The sequence below is a fragment of the Anabrus simplex genome, chromosome 1, assembly GCF_040414725.1.
Source record: "Anabrus simplex isolate iqAnaSimp1 chromosome 1, ASM4041472v1, whole genome shotgun sequence".
NCBI classification, from domain to species: domain Eukaryota; kingdom Metazoa; phylum Arthropoda; class Insecta; order Orthoptera; family Tettigoniidae; genus Anabrus; species Anabrus simplex.
Window position 1 is genome coordinate 426,186,250 of NC_090265.1, and position 17,375 is coordinate 426,203,624.

Below are 17,375 nucleotides of genomic sequence, written 5' to 3' on the forward strand. Positions count from 1 at the left end.
TTGGCGTCAGGAAGGGCATCCGGCCGTAAAACAGGGCCAAATCCATATGAGCGACGCAGTTCGCACCCGCGACCCCACAGGTGTGGGAAAAGCGGTAGAAAAAGAAGAAGAAGAAGAAGAATATATCTGGAACAAAATGTATTTTAGTAAGTGGAACACATGGGAATTGGTAATTTTTTTTTCCTTATAGACGAAATACGGGTGCCTAACCTAGATGACATTGGTGTGCTCCCGGAAAGATGCGGGTTCGATCACGCGTCAATGTCGAGAAATAAAGGAAATAAATTTTTACTTCAAGTGGGGTATATAGCCCGGATATTTACTCATTCGGTGATAGAAACGAGAAAGATAAAGGCACCTAAGATAGCACATAATTCATTTAAGCTTCGAGATACAATCTTTTCACCAACGACACAGCTATATTTATTAAACGAAACTCTTGAATATCAAGAACGCACAGAGCACAAAGACACCACAAAAGTCCTTAAAGGCCCTTAAGAAATAACAAATTCACAATCTTACAAACACTGCCCTCCTAAATGCGCAACATTTCTTTCAAGAATGTGTAAGCCATACAGTGGCTCGTAACCACACTGTTCTTCCCCGTGTAAGAACCTCCTCCTCAACCACCACCAATACCATTTGCGTTCTTATACGAGCTTCCATTGCATGTATGGAATTGATATTGGTTTCCTTTCGTACCCGAGTACTAATTCATGCTTCGTAGTAGGACTGGGAAGTTAAAATGATCAAAGAACGGTAGTTCAATTAGCAACGGAGAAATATATCGTGGTGAGTGTAGTTCACTAGGTTTCACAACACTTATACTTGTGAATGATTAAGTTGTCGCTTTATTCCAAGCAACCTTCTGGTACATCTAGTTTCCAGGTCTCTTCCATGGAGGACTCTTAGCCTTAAGTTCACTGCGTTAGACATGAAGAGCTTCAGTTTCTGATTAATGGCTCTCTTTACTTAGTTAAAGATCTATATAAATTGGCAACAACAAATAAAAACTGTCCCTGTAAACTTAAATCACTACTTTTGTTATCAATTCAAATTGTGCAGCGCAGTGGGTTGTGCATCCTCACTGTGCTTGAGAATAATATTGTGCGATGCTCACGATATCCGCTCATCCTAGGGAACTTCCCAGAGAGTAGTTGGGAAAGGAGCATTGTGTTCTCATCAGTATAGAATTACTATCATTAACTTGTAATATTCGCAGAGGAATTCCCGTGCAGTAAGGATAGAGCATTGTTTCCTTCCATAGGACTGAGTACATAAATACCTGTCCTGTGTTTCTTGTTTGGAATTATCCCACAATTTATTGCACAATCTTACCATATCATACTGCGCCGATGTCAGTGGTTCAGTCGGTTTGTTAGTGACCTTTTTTATTCGAGATAACAACTTCAATCTCGGCTGAGGTTGGTGAACTTCAGTGGTGTTTAAAGGTGGCTGCTCTGAGTATTTGGGTTCTAGCACTTTGAAGATCTCCTACGGATTAAAATATTGATACCCGCGCGTCTGTTAAGTTTCAATGGACGTTGAATAATTATTATTTCATTAACTGATATGTCTCATCCACTTGGACTGGTCCTAGGGTTTATACGAAATTAATCTGCTGGGCGTACGGCTACACAGAGAAAACAGTTCTAGCAGTTCGCAGTAAAATTGTGATTTTTTTATACTAAGCCTCGTTGTGAGGAGCAAGCTGCCGCTATAGATCAGTGGTAGTGTGTCCATTAGACACTCCATGTCGCACGATATGGGTGACACATTTGGTGTTTCACCGACAAAACAGCCATAGACGCCCAAGAGTGATTCGGTTTAAACTGCCATGTAGTAGGCATACAGTAAAACGGAAAGTCGAAATTGATGAGCAGGTAGCGATATAACGTGAGATAAAAATGCATATACATAGTAGCTGAGGCCACGCGATTATTATTATTATTATTATTATTATTATTATTATTATTATTATCAGAAGTGTCCGCCTCCGTAGGGTAACGGTTATTGTTATTAGCTGCCCTTCGCACGGGCCCGGTTTCGATTCCGGGTACTGCCAGAAATTGAAGAATGGCAGGAGGGCTGGTATGTGGTTAAATGGTACATGCAGCTCACCTCCAATGGGGGTGTGCCTGAAAAGAGCTGCACCACCTCGGGATGAGGACACGAGTTTGCATTGCATTACCAGCATGTTTCAGGTTTCCGTCATTTTTGTGTCAATTTCTTCGGCAGCTTTAATATTCTGTTCACGTAAGTTTGAGTTGCACTAGGTGTGTGGATGTCGTTGAGCATCTTTTAGATGGGTACTTACTGATCTTCAGTTCAAGGACTTCTGTAGATACGGAAAGAATGATTATGTCTTGTGTATGTGATGTGTGTAGTAATTCATGCTGCCTAGTCTCAAAACAATTTCGCTGTGGGTGACACACAATTCTAACTTGTTGCAGTACACATCGGAATTGTTGGTACCGAGCTCGATAGCTGCAGTCGCTTAAGTGCGGCCAGTATCCAGTATTCGGGAGATAGTCGGTTCGAGCCCCACTGTCGGCAGCCCTGAAGATGGTTTTCCGAAGTTTCCCATTCTCACACCAGGCAAATGCTGGGGCTGTACTTTGATTAAGACCATGGCCGTTTCCTTCTCACCCCTAGCCCTTTCCTATCCCTTCGTCGCCATAAGACCTATCTGTGTCAGTGTGAAATAAAGAAATATTGTAAAAAAATATGGAATTGTTGGTTTGATTATTTGGGGTTACATCATACTCATGAACGATCTTAAAACTTGACAGAACGTTGTCCTAAACTTTTCTCCGTAAATATTCCACAGACAGCGGCTGGAAATGTGATTAATAATTTTCCCTACCTCCCGCTCACTCTTTTTCTGCACTGCAAGAGTTTTATGATTTTATATAGGAGCTATTTGTCGGGTATCTTATAAAAAATAAAAGGGTTCCTCTACACCCGCAAAATGAGGCTAATATATGCGGTATATTGAAAAGTAAATGTTAAAACATGTTTTTACTGTAATCATCGAGAAAGTTGGCTATAGCGGTGCGATTCACGTAGCAGTAAGTTTATATTCGGGAGATTGGGAGTAAAATCATAACCGTTGGCAGACCTGATGGTGATTTTTTTGTGATTTCTCATGTTCAGACCAGGCACATTAACTTTTTTTTTTTTTTTGCAATTGGCTTTATGTCGCACCGACAGAGATAGGTCTTATGGCGACGATGGGATAGGAAAGGCCTGGGAGTCGGAAGGAAGCGGCCGTAGTCAATTTAGGTACAGCCTCAGCATTTACCTGGTGTGAAAATGAGAAACCACGGAAAACCATCTTCAGGACTGCCGACAGTGGGGCTCGAACCCACTATCTCCCGGTCAGGCACATTAAGGCCATGGTTCCTTCCTTCTTAGTTGTATATTCCATCGTATCGTTGCCTGTAACCTATCGAAGTTAGTGCGATTTTAAGCTACTAGAAATAAATACTTCTTATATCAGTAAATCGACACTTATTTGTATATCCTTACATATTGATCGACTGCGGCTATATTCCATCCTGAAACCTTGGGCACTCTATATTATCTGCATACATTACCGTATACCGCCTTCTTCTTCGTGGGTGTGATCTGTGTTGCACATGTGGACTAGGTCCAGTTGTACGGTTGTATGCTCTTCTTTACGCTAACCTTGTGTGAAGAGATGTATTCGACTATTTCGTGTTTCTGTGGGGGTTAGTAATGTGGTGTGGTCTATTGTGTTTAAATGTAAAGTTGAGTATTAAAAAAACACTAAAACTCAATCCCTGAACTAGGAAAAATAATGAGACGTGGCTAAAATTGCCACCTAAGCCAGAAAAGGAACCCGAGATCATCTGACTCGAAGGCCACTAAGTTCACAGTTGTATTGACTAATTCCCGTATATTTCTTCTTCGTGACAATTTTTTCTATTACCTTGGGGTAGCAGTTCGTATGAATTTAGCCCAGTTTTTCGACTAGATGCTCTTCATGACTCCAGTACAATGTAAAAGGATATATTCACTATTGTGTGCTTTAATGGTGGTGGATTGATTAGTGTGTTGTATATATATGAAGGGATGTGTATTCACACGAATACGCAGTTCCCGAGCCGGAAGAATTAACCATTCGCAGTTAAACCCCGACCCGGCTGGGAATCGAACCCGAGACCCTTTGAATCACATTCTGCCAAAGTGTCGGGCTTAATTTTATTATATATTCAACGATTGAACATCCACAAAACTATTCCAAAGTGTTTAGTCAGCAGCACACAGCATAAAATGTCAAAATGGAACCTTGAAGCTACATCCGGAAAGAGCAAGGGATTGTTTCCATCTGCACCTATAATACGGACAGTGCAGGCCCTCAAAGTTGAGAGGTTCAAAGGCAAGGAGAAGTCAATAACTCCCAAGTTCTTGACATCGCTTACAGATTCTGGTTGCTTGTTTGCTGTGAATCAAAGCCACTTGTGGACGCCTCGAGGCTGAATTAGCTTCATAAGCTCAGTCTTTGTTTCCCGTTCCACGGACTAAATCCGGGAGAAGCTCTAATGACGCTATTGTCACTCCGGGGATGAGAGATAGAATATTAAAATAAGTACCATGTAGCCCTCTGGTGAAATGTCATTTCTCTTTCCGGACTGGAGTAATGTGTTACATATACATGTAGGCCTATACGTGAGTTCTTTTCACTGAATTTTGCTATATTCTTGAGTAAATGAAGAACTGGAGGTAAAATGATTACTTGACAAAGGTTCATTGTTTAGTATTAAAACATATTTGTCCATTATTGGATAACACTATTTACTAAGCAATTTTATTAAACGTAAATCTGAAAGACTGAGTCGAATTATCCTTAACCGACCTTAGCGATCCATAGCATCCATCCTAAATTTAGTATCCTTACCCTCTTCAGACTCTATGACGGATTGTGCTGTGGTAAACAATTTCCTGAAGTTAAAGAGAATTATGGGAAAAATTGAATTCACTTGGAAGGCCACAGAAGCATACACATAAACCTCTCATGGCGTACAATATCCACAGACTTTCAGAAAAGGATTGAAGACCATATCTTGCAATTTGCAGATAAGATCGGCGCAGAGACCTGGGTATTCCTACAAGACACATCTTCAGTCCATGGTACTAACTCCAACACGAAGTGATTTCAGCGTGAGATTCTAATGTAATGGAATGTTCGTGTATTTCTACAAACCTTAACCCTATTGAAAACTTTTGGGGGGAATCATCTGCAGGAGTATGACGATGTCAATGAACTGAAAACATATATAAACTCTACATGGAGGATGAACCTTTTACAATATAGGGCATGAATAACCGTGTGTTTCAGATAGCTATGAAAAAAAAAAGGTTTCTTTGTAGGGCATTAAGATGACGTGATGTTATCATTTTGCAGCAGTAGTTGGTCCTGTAAGTAGGTATATTTTGTTATTGAAGTTTACCATTATCGAAGAATGTGGCAATGCTACGTCTTCTACGTGTCGTGTGTTTCTGTTTACGATACATAACCGTGAAATATGGACAGTAACTAGTGCAGAAATCAAGAGAATTGAAGCTTTTGAAATGTGGTGTTACAGAAGAGTGCTGAAGGGGTACTGATTCGAGTTGTTGTGTGGTGACATTTGACCATAAGATATTGATATGATACGCCTTCATATATTCAGAACGTGTAGGGGTAGACGAATGCGTGAATATGGCAAATAGACTAAGTTGTTTGACGTAATAAAATGAAAAGCTTAGCACAGGATAGGATGAGATAGAATTTGCATCCAGCCAGTCTGTGGACTGACGATCTGAACAGCAAGAACACTTTACCTTGCTAAGCCATCCTCAGAACATTAATTCGTGGAAATACAGATCAGCTACGAAGCAAATGACGTTGTTATTACTAGTTTTTTAGCGAGTCGATTTTGTTGTTCAGTTTGCCTTTTAAGCCGTGCAATGTTACGTGGTTGAGGGTGTAACATCGAAAAGAGCGATCGTACATTGTTAACTCAGGGCTACACTCAGGCAGTGGCAGTCCGGGGGCTGGCAAGTTTTCAATTCGCCGTGTTCTTGGCTAACAAGAAGTGCGTCCCCCACATTTCACATTCACAACTTTGAATTTGTCTCCCTCTTCTCCTCCCCTCACCGTAGTCTGTCTTTTTGCGTTAAAGTGCATTAAGAACTTGTGTTTCTCCTTTTTATTATCATTTTTCATTCTTTGAATGTAAAACTAACGGAAACACACATTTCCCCAAAGTTAGCGAATAGCAGTTTAAATGGAGTTTTCGAAGTAACAAACGTCCTCGTAGATACGGAGTGGCGTTCCTGTTTTCTTTCTCATAGCATTTATTTGAGTGTTGGATGTTCTTTTTCCTTGCTTTATTCGCTGATATTCAGTTACTATTTTCCTTGTCTTCTTCACAAAGTCCTCAGATAGCAATTAGTTGGAACTGTGTTCATGATTGCTGTTCTTTCCTAAACTGAAATACGCTTTTCTTGCTATTTGTTTTACGTTGCACTGACATGAAGATGTCCTATGACGATGATGAGATGGGAAAGACCTAGGAGTGGGAAGGAAGCGACCGTGACATTAATTAAGGTAGTTCCCCAACATTTACCTAGTATGAAAATGGAAAACCTCGTGAAGCTATCTTCAGGGATGCCGACATTAGTACTCGAACGCACCATTTTCTGAATTGAAGTTGACAGCTATGGCTCAGACAACGTAGCAAAATCGCTCGGTTAAATACTGTATGTTTTTAAGTTCTGACTTCAATAGCCATCTCCCATAAATACATATTATAAAAATTAAACATGTAGCCTATTTAAGGATCATTCTTTCAGACGTTTTGGCAAGCCGCTTTACGTCTCACCGACACAGATAGGTCTTATGGCGACGATGGGATAGGAAAGGGGTAGGAGTGGGAAGGAAGCGTCCGTGGCCTTAAGGTACAGCCCCAAAATTTGCCTGGTGTAAAAATGGGAAACCATGGAAAACCATCTTCAGGGCTGCCGACAGTGGGGTTCGAACCCACTGTCTCCCGATTATTGGATACTGGCCGCACTTAAGCGACTCAGACTTCTTTAAACGTAGAAACTTAAACATTCTTAATTACATACCTGTATATATTGTTGTTACGCATGCGACGAAATGATATTTTGGTTACTTGTCAGATATTAGAGACTATGAGACAAAAGCTCGAGAAGACCAATTGGAAAAATAGATATTCAGAAAATTAACAAAAAATGGTCACTTCAGTTTCAAGTCACAGTATGTTCGCATAACCTGCAAAAATGTTAAATGTCTAACTTCTGTAGGTTCTGAGAAAATGTTCCTTATTTGTATTGCATGATTTAACATGGTGAGCATACGGCATTCTGTGTCCATGTACATCCAGTAACACTCTATAGACATTCATTTATCAACTTCCAGGAGGTGTGTGATAGGTCTCTCAATTCATATACCTAGTGCTTGTTTGACATTCACCTGACCCGTTATTCGGAAGTAATGAAGACAATTTTTATTTTATTTCTCGTAAGCAATCTAAAATTAATGTATATAGGTCAATTATTCACTGTATATTGAAATCAGTTGCGGATATAAACCTATCCAGTCTTTATATAAAAATTATTTTGAGTAAATCATAACCAAAATAAAATATTATCATCAGATAACTTACAGATAAAAATAGTTCAAAAGATTCGATAGTTCGAAGAATTGAATTAATGGTGAGCATGGACAGTAAGTCCAGTAATTCAAAAACCCTTCATACACACAACAAACAGGTGTATAATTTAAATGCACCGAACCTCGTAATGGACTTCATTAATCCTATAATTTATTTCGCAACACCCACCATATACACATTCAATTTAAGTTCTTCTGTCTCCTGCTTACTGTGGTACAGCACAAACACATGGCGTTAATTTCAAATTCTTGTTTTGTTTATATTATCCATACGAGTGGAATTCTATACATGTCGATAACCTTAGTGGTACAGTTGGCTGGTTTTTATCCATTTGCTCCCAGTCTACTAGGTTGGATTCCGGATGAAGTATGTAGCACTTGAGAGTGTCAATGCGACAACTTTGTGTCGTATTCTAGCAAATTCAAGGACTCGTATGGAACAAGTTCAGGTTCCTCGACGTCTCTTGAAACTAATATCAAATTAAGAAGGGACAGTGAACAAGTAACAGGCTATACCACAAAACATTTTAAAATGGCTCTGAGACTGGGTGTTTGTGTTCGTTTTATTACAGATCTCTTCATCTACACACAACATACCACACTACCAACCACCACAAAAACACGAAATAGTGATTACATCTCTCCACATAAGGTTGGCGTCAAGAAGAACATTTGTTCGTAAAACTGAGAAAACTCCACACAGAGTGCCGAACCAAGACATTGGGGGGGAAAGGCCAGTAAGGAGAATGATTTATTTACGTTACACAGGCTGAAAGTAGGGTTTTGCATGTGAGTTTAGATTAAAATTTCGAAAGAAATACGTGGAATATACAATGTGTTTTAACTTAAAAATAATATCAAGAACACTTTATGCTCAGTTCAGGGTTCACAATTCAGACATCACTATTTTCTGTTTACGGCCCCATTCGTGAAAGAATCGGTCGATACCGTTTAAGATTATTATCCTCAGTTCAGAGCCAGACATGTAAACGGTTGATAGATGTAATAATGATAGCGTGTGTTTCAGATTTAAAAAATGATGTTCCACAAACAATCCTTGACAAATTGAAGGAAGGGTTTCGGAAACTGATATTAGATTTACGTTATAAAAAGTAATAAAACCATTTTCTTGTTGGAAAAAAATCAATATAGATATTACGTCCACATGATGCCCATCTGGTATCTAGCTGTTTTCCATGCACTAAACAAGTTTTCTGATGATACCAGTTTGCTTTTATGTTGGTACAATATGATTGCGCTAAGTAACAGCAGTATCAGTAAGTTTCACTTTTTAAATTTTTTTGAACTATGTAAACACATGAAATTTGACATAGTACGGAATAATATAATTAACATCCCTTTCCCAAATTATAAGACCTCATAAGTGGCACCAGCATCCCCACACTTGGAGTCTACGTCTGACAAAGGCTATTTTCTAAATGTTTCAAATATTGTATTACAAATAAAACACTGTCTGCTTTATTGATCTAATTGATCTCTCTCCCTCCTCTTTCTCTCTCTCTCTCTCTCTCTCTCTCTCTCTCTCTCACACACACACACACACACACACACACAGAGAGAGAGAGAATGGATAACAATAATTTCCTGATTAGTGGCTATTTAGAAAGTCTTCTATTCTCACATCACGTCGCTAACCGGGCAGTCTTTACCTGGAACGGGTACCCTTCCGTAATCTTGATTGACAGCTCACCTTTCGCTTCGCTTCGGACGCTCAGTCACTCCACCCAGCATCTTTAACGCACACAGATTGGAACACAAGCAATCACAGCGACTGTTCCTTGGCTCGACTTCAGGGAAGTTCGTCACTCGCACGATCATTTCACGTGGCCACTCCATACAGTGAACTGTTCCGCACATATTACTCGGCAAGACAGTAACACAGCAGCACTAAACAGCCACCACACTTTCACAATCACGATGAGCACTGCTACTGATCACTCATTCCAAACCCAACCAATGCTGTCCTACTCCACAACGTAATGACAAGAGCAACACTTAAAACACTACTGACCCTGATACTTCATCACTCGCGGCTAGCCTCCTTTTTTGTATCCTGTTTATGAAGTTCTGGAATATTCGGGATGCGGTTAGAGAAGGATCATTCCCCTTCTCATATTGCGTTCCAGAAAGTCCACGGGGGAAGCCCGAAGTAAGCACAATGCAAAGAGAGGCCGGCCTAGCCCCCGAGCAGACTGGGAGGACACCGGCCTGACTCACTTCCAGGAAATGCCGAAGAGGACTACGAGAGGGCTGACGGTCACTCGAGTACGTGACAGTAGTGAACTCACCGAGACGCAGACCTTTTCGAAAAATACAGTACTCATTATTATTCACTTTCTACTGATGCATTATTATGTCTAGTTAAACTCTTATTTGGTATAAATGGACGCTAATGATCTGTAGAAAATCCTGTTGATTCTGTATTATGGAGTCTGTTCGGATTAATTAGAACATAAAACTCACTTACTTGTCTGCTCGGAGCTATTACCCATTTATCCTGGTTTGTTTCTGCGACATGAAAAAAAATACAGATCATTTCAAGAGGAACTTCGTTGCATGCAAACACAGGAATTCTTTAACTCACAATTTAAGCTTAAAATTTTGTTTTATATTCATTGCTTTTAAATATGTCTGCTTTGTTCCTTATTACTTCTTTCTTATTTGTTATTCTTTACACGAGTGTGACGGGGGTAGTTACGTGACCTTATTCTAATTCAGTTTTCTTCTTAGGCATATAATATTATGTGAGGATATAAAGGCACAACAGCCTTGAAGAGCGTTGGCCTACTAAGCGACCGCTGCTCAGCACGAAGGCCTGTAGATTACGATGCGCCGCACATGGTCAGTGCGACGAATCCTTGCGGCCATTATTCGTGGCTTTCTAGACCGGGGCCGCTATCTCACCATTAGATATCTCCTCTATGTGACACGTAGGCTGATCGGACCTCGAGCCAGTCCTCAGATACAAATACCTGACCTGGTCGGGAATCGAATCCGGGACCTGCAGTTAAGAGGCAAGCATGCTATTCCTTGACCGCGGGGCCGGCGTATGAGAATACCAGCAGTTACCAGCGGCTTCGCTCGCGTGGATTTAGTAATTTGATAAAAGTAATCGTTCCTCGGTACTGTACTAAGACATTATCTGAAAATCCCTGAGGTATAAAAACTCAGCGAAAAATTGAGTGCCATGTACCCCAGAAACTCTCCGTAAACCACATTTATAGGTTTTGTGGGGCTAAAATGACCATGCGACATATAACTGTACATGTGAGAAACAGTCTTCTCTCAAGTCAAAAAAAAAAAGTTTCTTTATTTTAAAAGGAGTTTCGAAAACCATTCTACGTCTGCAACATCTTCCTTTTTTGAAATATATGGTAAAGTAAGGTAATTTGGTGATAATTTTAGGTTATAGCAACATAAAGCGGAAACATACATGATTGTGAATTTCATTTAAATTTCATGTATCATATAGAACAGAACATTACCTATAGATTTTGATCATGAATGTTTTCTTGCAGTTACATTATCTTGAACTCTTATATGTTTTTGTGCAACTCAATTGAGTCAGGTAATTTGGTGATACATATAAGGTAATTTGGTGATAGTAGCAAGGTAATTTGGTGATAGTTATTTTAGAACACTCTTTACTCTCGGGAGTTGTATACCTACAATTCACAGGAATTTTCGACTTATGATGGGTCTTCACAACACACGTGACACACATATACGATTATGTCATCATCAGTATCTTGCGATTGGCAATCTTCACGCATAGTATGTCTACAAAGTTGCACTCAACCCACTTTGCCCCAGTTTTGCGTTTTGATTCATTAGACAGCGATGTTTTGTATATGACACATATCCAAACATCATCTAACTTTACACCTGAAAGTCCAAGAATCAATAAGTCAATATCAGCCTTGATAGGTCTTCTTTCCTCTTACTGTCACTGTTCGGGAGGGGTGTGGCACTTCGCGGAAGTGTCTCTTCTGCTTTTTGTCTTGGTTCACTGAGAAGCTGAAGGAAGTACTGAACATTGGAATTTGAGTCTTCAGATTCACATCTTTCTGAGAAAGGTCTTTCAGTTATGAGAGACGAAGCAATAGCTACAGAAGAGATTTTGGTTAAAAGGCACTATTCCAGCTTTTCTAAATACACCTGTTACGTTGGCATGGGAGAAACTTGAAATAAATACAGGATTGAACAATGGACGGAAATTAAACGTTTTGATTTAACGTTGGGGTTATTTAGTATGTAATCTAAGCTTGGGTAAGACACCTTCTGCAATACCTCTTTCTTCACTGTTTTAGACCCATCGTTTGAGAGATGACCTTAGAATTTTGAGGCTCGGTACACAGTCATTTTACCTTCAGTCACTAATTTAGCAGCCTCCACTGAGTCTGCACTGTTGTACTGCTTATAAAAGCAAAGCAAAGTCATCTCTGTACAGGCCATGAAGGCCCTTGGAGGGGTGGAAGGTAAAGGCTTCCACTATCCGTAACCTTGGCACTTGATGAGGTAGAGTGGTTAGCTCTACGCCCGGCCGCCTTTGCCCCCAGGAATTAACCTGGTACTCATTTTTGGTGTAGGCTGAGTGAACTTCAGGGCCTTATGCACCTCCAGAAGTGGAAATCTTTTTACTTAAATTTTACGACTTCCTGACAGGGATTCGAACCCACATCCTTCCGGGCGAGCTGGGCACGCCTTTACCGCCTCGGCCAGGCAGCCCCTTGTACTGCTTATACACTTAAGAATTATCATCTTGCCCACGATTTCGTTTCATGTTGGGGTTTTTTTTCCCGGCATTTTACCGTAAGTTAATCTGGTGATAGTCTATTTTCTGAAAACGGTGATGAAATTTGTTAATTTACACTACCTACACTGAAATATATGTAAAATTCTCATTCCTTCAGACATTTAATGAAACAAGCTGGAAATAGAAAATAACATTATTGTGGGTTACCATCAGTTGAGTAGAAACTGCTTAAATATATCGGTATTATATTAATGTTTGTGCTGAAGACGACTATGGCATTCCACTTTTCTCTCAATGCAAAAAATAACTCACTTTCTTAGGAACAGTTTGACACAAATACTAAATAAAACAAACGCTATATTGTCACAGTTTATTTCACCTGAATAGCACAGTGCATTTAATATGTCTGCACTTGCCAAATCACTACAATTGAGTGTTACAAAATCTCATACCTCAGTAAGTGAAAGGGTCCGAGGATTATACCTGAGCGCGGGACAAAGGAAAAAACCTCTGTATCACCAAAAGCCTTACTTCACCTTACTTTAAGTATCCCCGTAAAAATAATTCAACCCCTTTATCAGTCCTTCCACCACCCCCAGCTACGTGGATTTTCCGAAAATAAAAAAATGCATGTTTCTTTATATTTAAAGGAGATTGGAAATACCAATTTCCACGACAGTAACATCTTCAGTTGTTGAGATGTGTCGTCATAAAAGGAATTCAACTCCTATTCACCTCCACCCCCAAGTTGATTTCCCCCAAAATGAGCGTTTCTTTATTTTAAAAGGAGATTTCCAATACCAATTTTCACGTCTGTAACAACTTAAGCTTTTATTATATATAATTATCCTCATACAAATAATCAACTAATTTTTCAATTCTTTTCAATTCAATTTTCCGAAAACAAAAATACGTACCGGTATCTATTTATTTTTAAATGTGATTCCAAATACCAATTTTCACATCTGCAACATCGTCAGTTTTTGAGAGATCAGTATGCTAAAAAATAAAAATTCACCCCCCTTTTCAGTTCTTTTTACCCCCAAGTGGATTTTCCTAAAAGAAATCATGTTTGTTTATTTTTTTTAAATGGGATTAAAATACCATTTTTCACTTCTGTAACATGTTAAGTTTTCGAGATATACTGTAGATAAGCTCATTTTAAAAATTCACCCCTTTTTTTATACTTCCCTTTATGTGGATTCTCCGAAAACAAATTATATATTTTCTTTACTTTTACAGGAGTTTCCAAATACCAATATTTACGTCTGCAACGTGTTACGCTTCTAAGATATACTGTAGATATTCTCTCGGGCCGATGACCTTCGATGTTAGGCCCCTTATAACAACAAGCACCATCAAGTAGATATTGCTTTTCTAAAAATGAACCCCCTTAATTACTTCTGTTCACCCTTCATTAATTGGATCTTCCTGAAACAAAAACTACGTGTTTCTTTATTTTTAAAGAAAATTCCAAATATCAATGTTCATGTCTGTAACATCTTCAATTTTGGAAATATAAGTATCCTCATTTAAGGTATTCAACCCTTTTTTCACCTTTTTCACCCCCCTTCATGGGATTTTCTGGAAACAAACAATATGTACGTCTTTATTTTTAAAGGAGATTCCAAATACCAATTTTTACGTCTGGCAACTTTTCAGTTTTTTTAGGTATACTCATTTAAACAATTCACCCCCGTTTTTTCACCCCCTAGCGACGGAATATCCAATAATTCTCCATTAGTGAGCACCTACACTCTAATATAAATGTTTCCACAAAAATTCATTTCTTTATGTCCAGTAGTTTTGGCTCGGCGATGATGAGTCAGTCAGTCAGTCAGTCAGTCATGTTATTTTATATAATATAAAACATATATTATAGATAAGAAGAACAATGTTGATCGAATTATTTGTAACAGTCATTATAGTCGTAATATTTTGTTAAGAAAGAAGAAGAACAGATCTGTTATAGTGAGAGGTGACAACAAACGTTTCTTCGGCAGTGTAGATAAGTACAAAATATTTCGTTATACGGTATTGGTCGTTTCCCATAATCATTTTTTACTCACATATGGTTCATATTGTCACCTAACTCCATACCATTGACGAGTTTACACTACGTAAACTATACTGTACATACATGCACATAATTTAAGTGATTTGATATAATCTGAGGATGTCCTTGTAGAACGAAACATGTCATTTTTTGCACATAATAGAATAGAATAGAATAGATTTATTTATCATCAACAGGTTATTTTTCCAATTAAAGATGATTCAATAAAACATAAGATACAACAAATACACCTTAAGTAAATAACACCAATTTCCTAAAGTAATAACCAAGTTCAAACTAAATCTAGATACCATTTTATATGCATATTCAGAACCTTAAATAAATAAATAAATAAATAAATAAATAAATAAAACTCAAGATTTTTACAGGTATGCTTATAATGTTTTAAGTTGCACTTGAAATTGTTGTTTGTCTGACAGACTGGAAGGTTTTTACTACATAGTTGTAATATGTTATTCTCCTAGTGGGGATTATTGTAAATAATTACTTTTTGGTACCTCCCAGAGTCCACAGCATATTTTGTTCTTTTTAAATATAAAACCGAATATTTCTGATAATGACATGCAGTGCCTCTAACGAACACAGGAGATTGCAGTTATACCTGAAACAGTGATGTATAGTAGAAAACCGGAAAAAATGTCTTCGTAGAGTAGTATGATACCTAGCATGGAGTGGACTGTTGTAATTGGACAGAAGCAGTAAAAGTACCAATGTACAAGAAAGGAAACAGGAAGCATTGAACTGACTATTTAGGTACATCTGTGATCAATCCAGACTGAGTGAAAATGATAAAATATGTAAAGAAGTAGTAAAACCTGTGTGATTTTAGACTATAAACGGGTTGTCGGTCCCAGATATTCCATATACTCAAAGTAATAGAGAAATGCTATGATTTATTCATTTAGAGAAAGCGTACGACGGAATACTTAAGAAAAGGTATTCAGAATGCTGAGCAATTATCTGAGAAGGTAGATTGATACAGGCAGTCAACGACGTCCAGTGAGGGTGTCGGGCTTTGTGGCTCGGTGAGTAGTACGCTTGCTTTCTGAGCCCAAGTTGGCTGGTTCTATTGCGACTCAGTCCAATAGTATTTGAAGGCGCTCATATATGCTGGTCCCATGTCGGTAAGTGTAGTTGAGTAACAGTCGTCTTAGGAAGCCAATTGGATGTATCACGGAGAGAGATAGTAATATTTTCGTATTTTTAATGCGGAATGTTTATGCTGCGTCTATATACCGAAAATCAGTGACCAGTATCTATTTGTTAGGTGCCATCCCAGTATTTGCTTGGAGCTGAAGAGGAAGTGGAATCTACTCTTAGAACTATTGTGGGACAGTGTCTCCGAAAACCACAAAAACAGTTAAAGTAAGTTAATAACGTACCAACCAGATTAAATGTACATAATAAAATCTAATCAGTTTCAATTAAAATATTACTTGTGATTGATAGAAGGGTCGGACCGTTAGGAACCTCTGCTTTCTTCAACAGTCAATTCCTTTCCCCATTTCCGTACTATGTATTTGTCATTTTGTGTAAGATGTTCTTTGTGTAAATGATTCATAGCGGTGGTATATATACTGTAGCTCAGTTCCAAAACGAACCGAAACACTTTCATCAACCATGGTAGCTGATTGTATTGAACTGCAACTAATGTAGTGATATTTTGATCAATCAGTATTTTCATGTTCCAGCTCCGTGGTGCAGGGGTAGGAAGTCTGCCGCTTACCCGAAGCCCCGAGTTCGATTTCTAGCCGGTCCAGTTTTTATTCTGGACTAAGGGCTGGAACAGAGATCACTCAACCTCATAATAGCTATCTCATATGAATGCCACGAAAGCTTAGCAATGCGTCTGAAGTTGACCACGTAACTCTTCATTACTGCAGGTCATGTGGCTTAGTAGTACCGTAGTCGTCTTGGGATGCCAATTCGCTGTATGTGCCACGGAGAGGGGGAGTATTACTTTCGTGCACATCATGTGGAATATTTACGCAGCATCTATATACTGGTGTGTGTTCAGTAGAGCCCGGATAATTCGATGTAATTGGGGCTGATGTTACCTCGAATTACCAAAAAACAAACCCGGATTACACGCAAATACGGGCAAATAAAGAGGTAATGCGTGGATAAATATTTAATGCGTGCAAAGAAACGTTAAAAAAATACAGGATATACTGGAGTTAGATATGGACTAACACATTGACACAGTCGCTACTGTCTTCGACGGATTCAACCATTAGTTTGACGATTGATACATCGTCAAGGTTTGAAGTAACGTGTGGGTGTGCGCACTACTGCTTGCACTAACGATCAGTCTGTTACTGATTTATATTTAGTGACGGCCGTCGCTGTCTTGGAGTTTCTTTTTCTGACGAGAAATCTTAAATCTGACCGTAGCGCGACTTCGGTTATGAAGGGACAAACAAAAAAAACGACTTGCGGACTCCTCAGAAATCAGCCCAAAGGTACCTGTCATCTGTAGTATTGACGCGGAAACAGGGTTCTTTATATATGTATTGTCAACGAAAAATATACTGTAATTGTAATAAACGTATGACGACTTTTAAGAGTTATTTTCTTAAGATCGGCTCGAATTACACACAACTTTGAACTACCGTGGATCTAACTGCCAGTATTTGTACGAGTAATCAAAATTCAGACTGAAAAGATCCGGCCGAAGTCTGTTGTTTGACACCATCCCAGAATTTGCTTGGAGGTGAGGTGGTGGTGGTGGTGGTGGTGGTGGTTATTGTTTTAAGAGGAAATGCAACTAGGCAACTATCCTCTATATAACACTAATCACAGAGAGAAAAAAT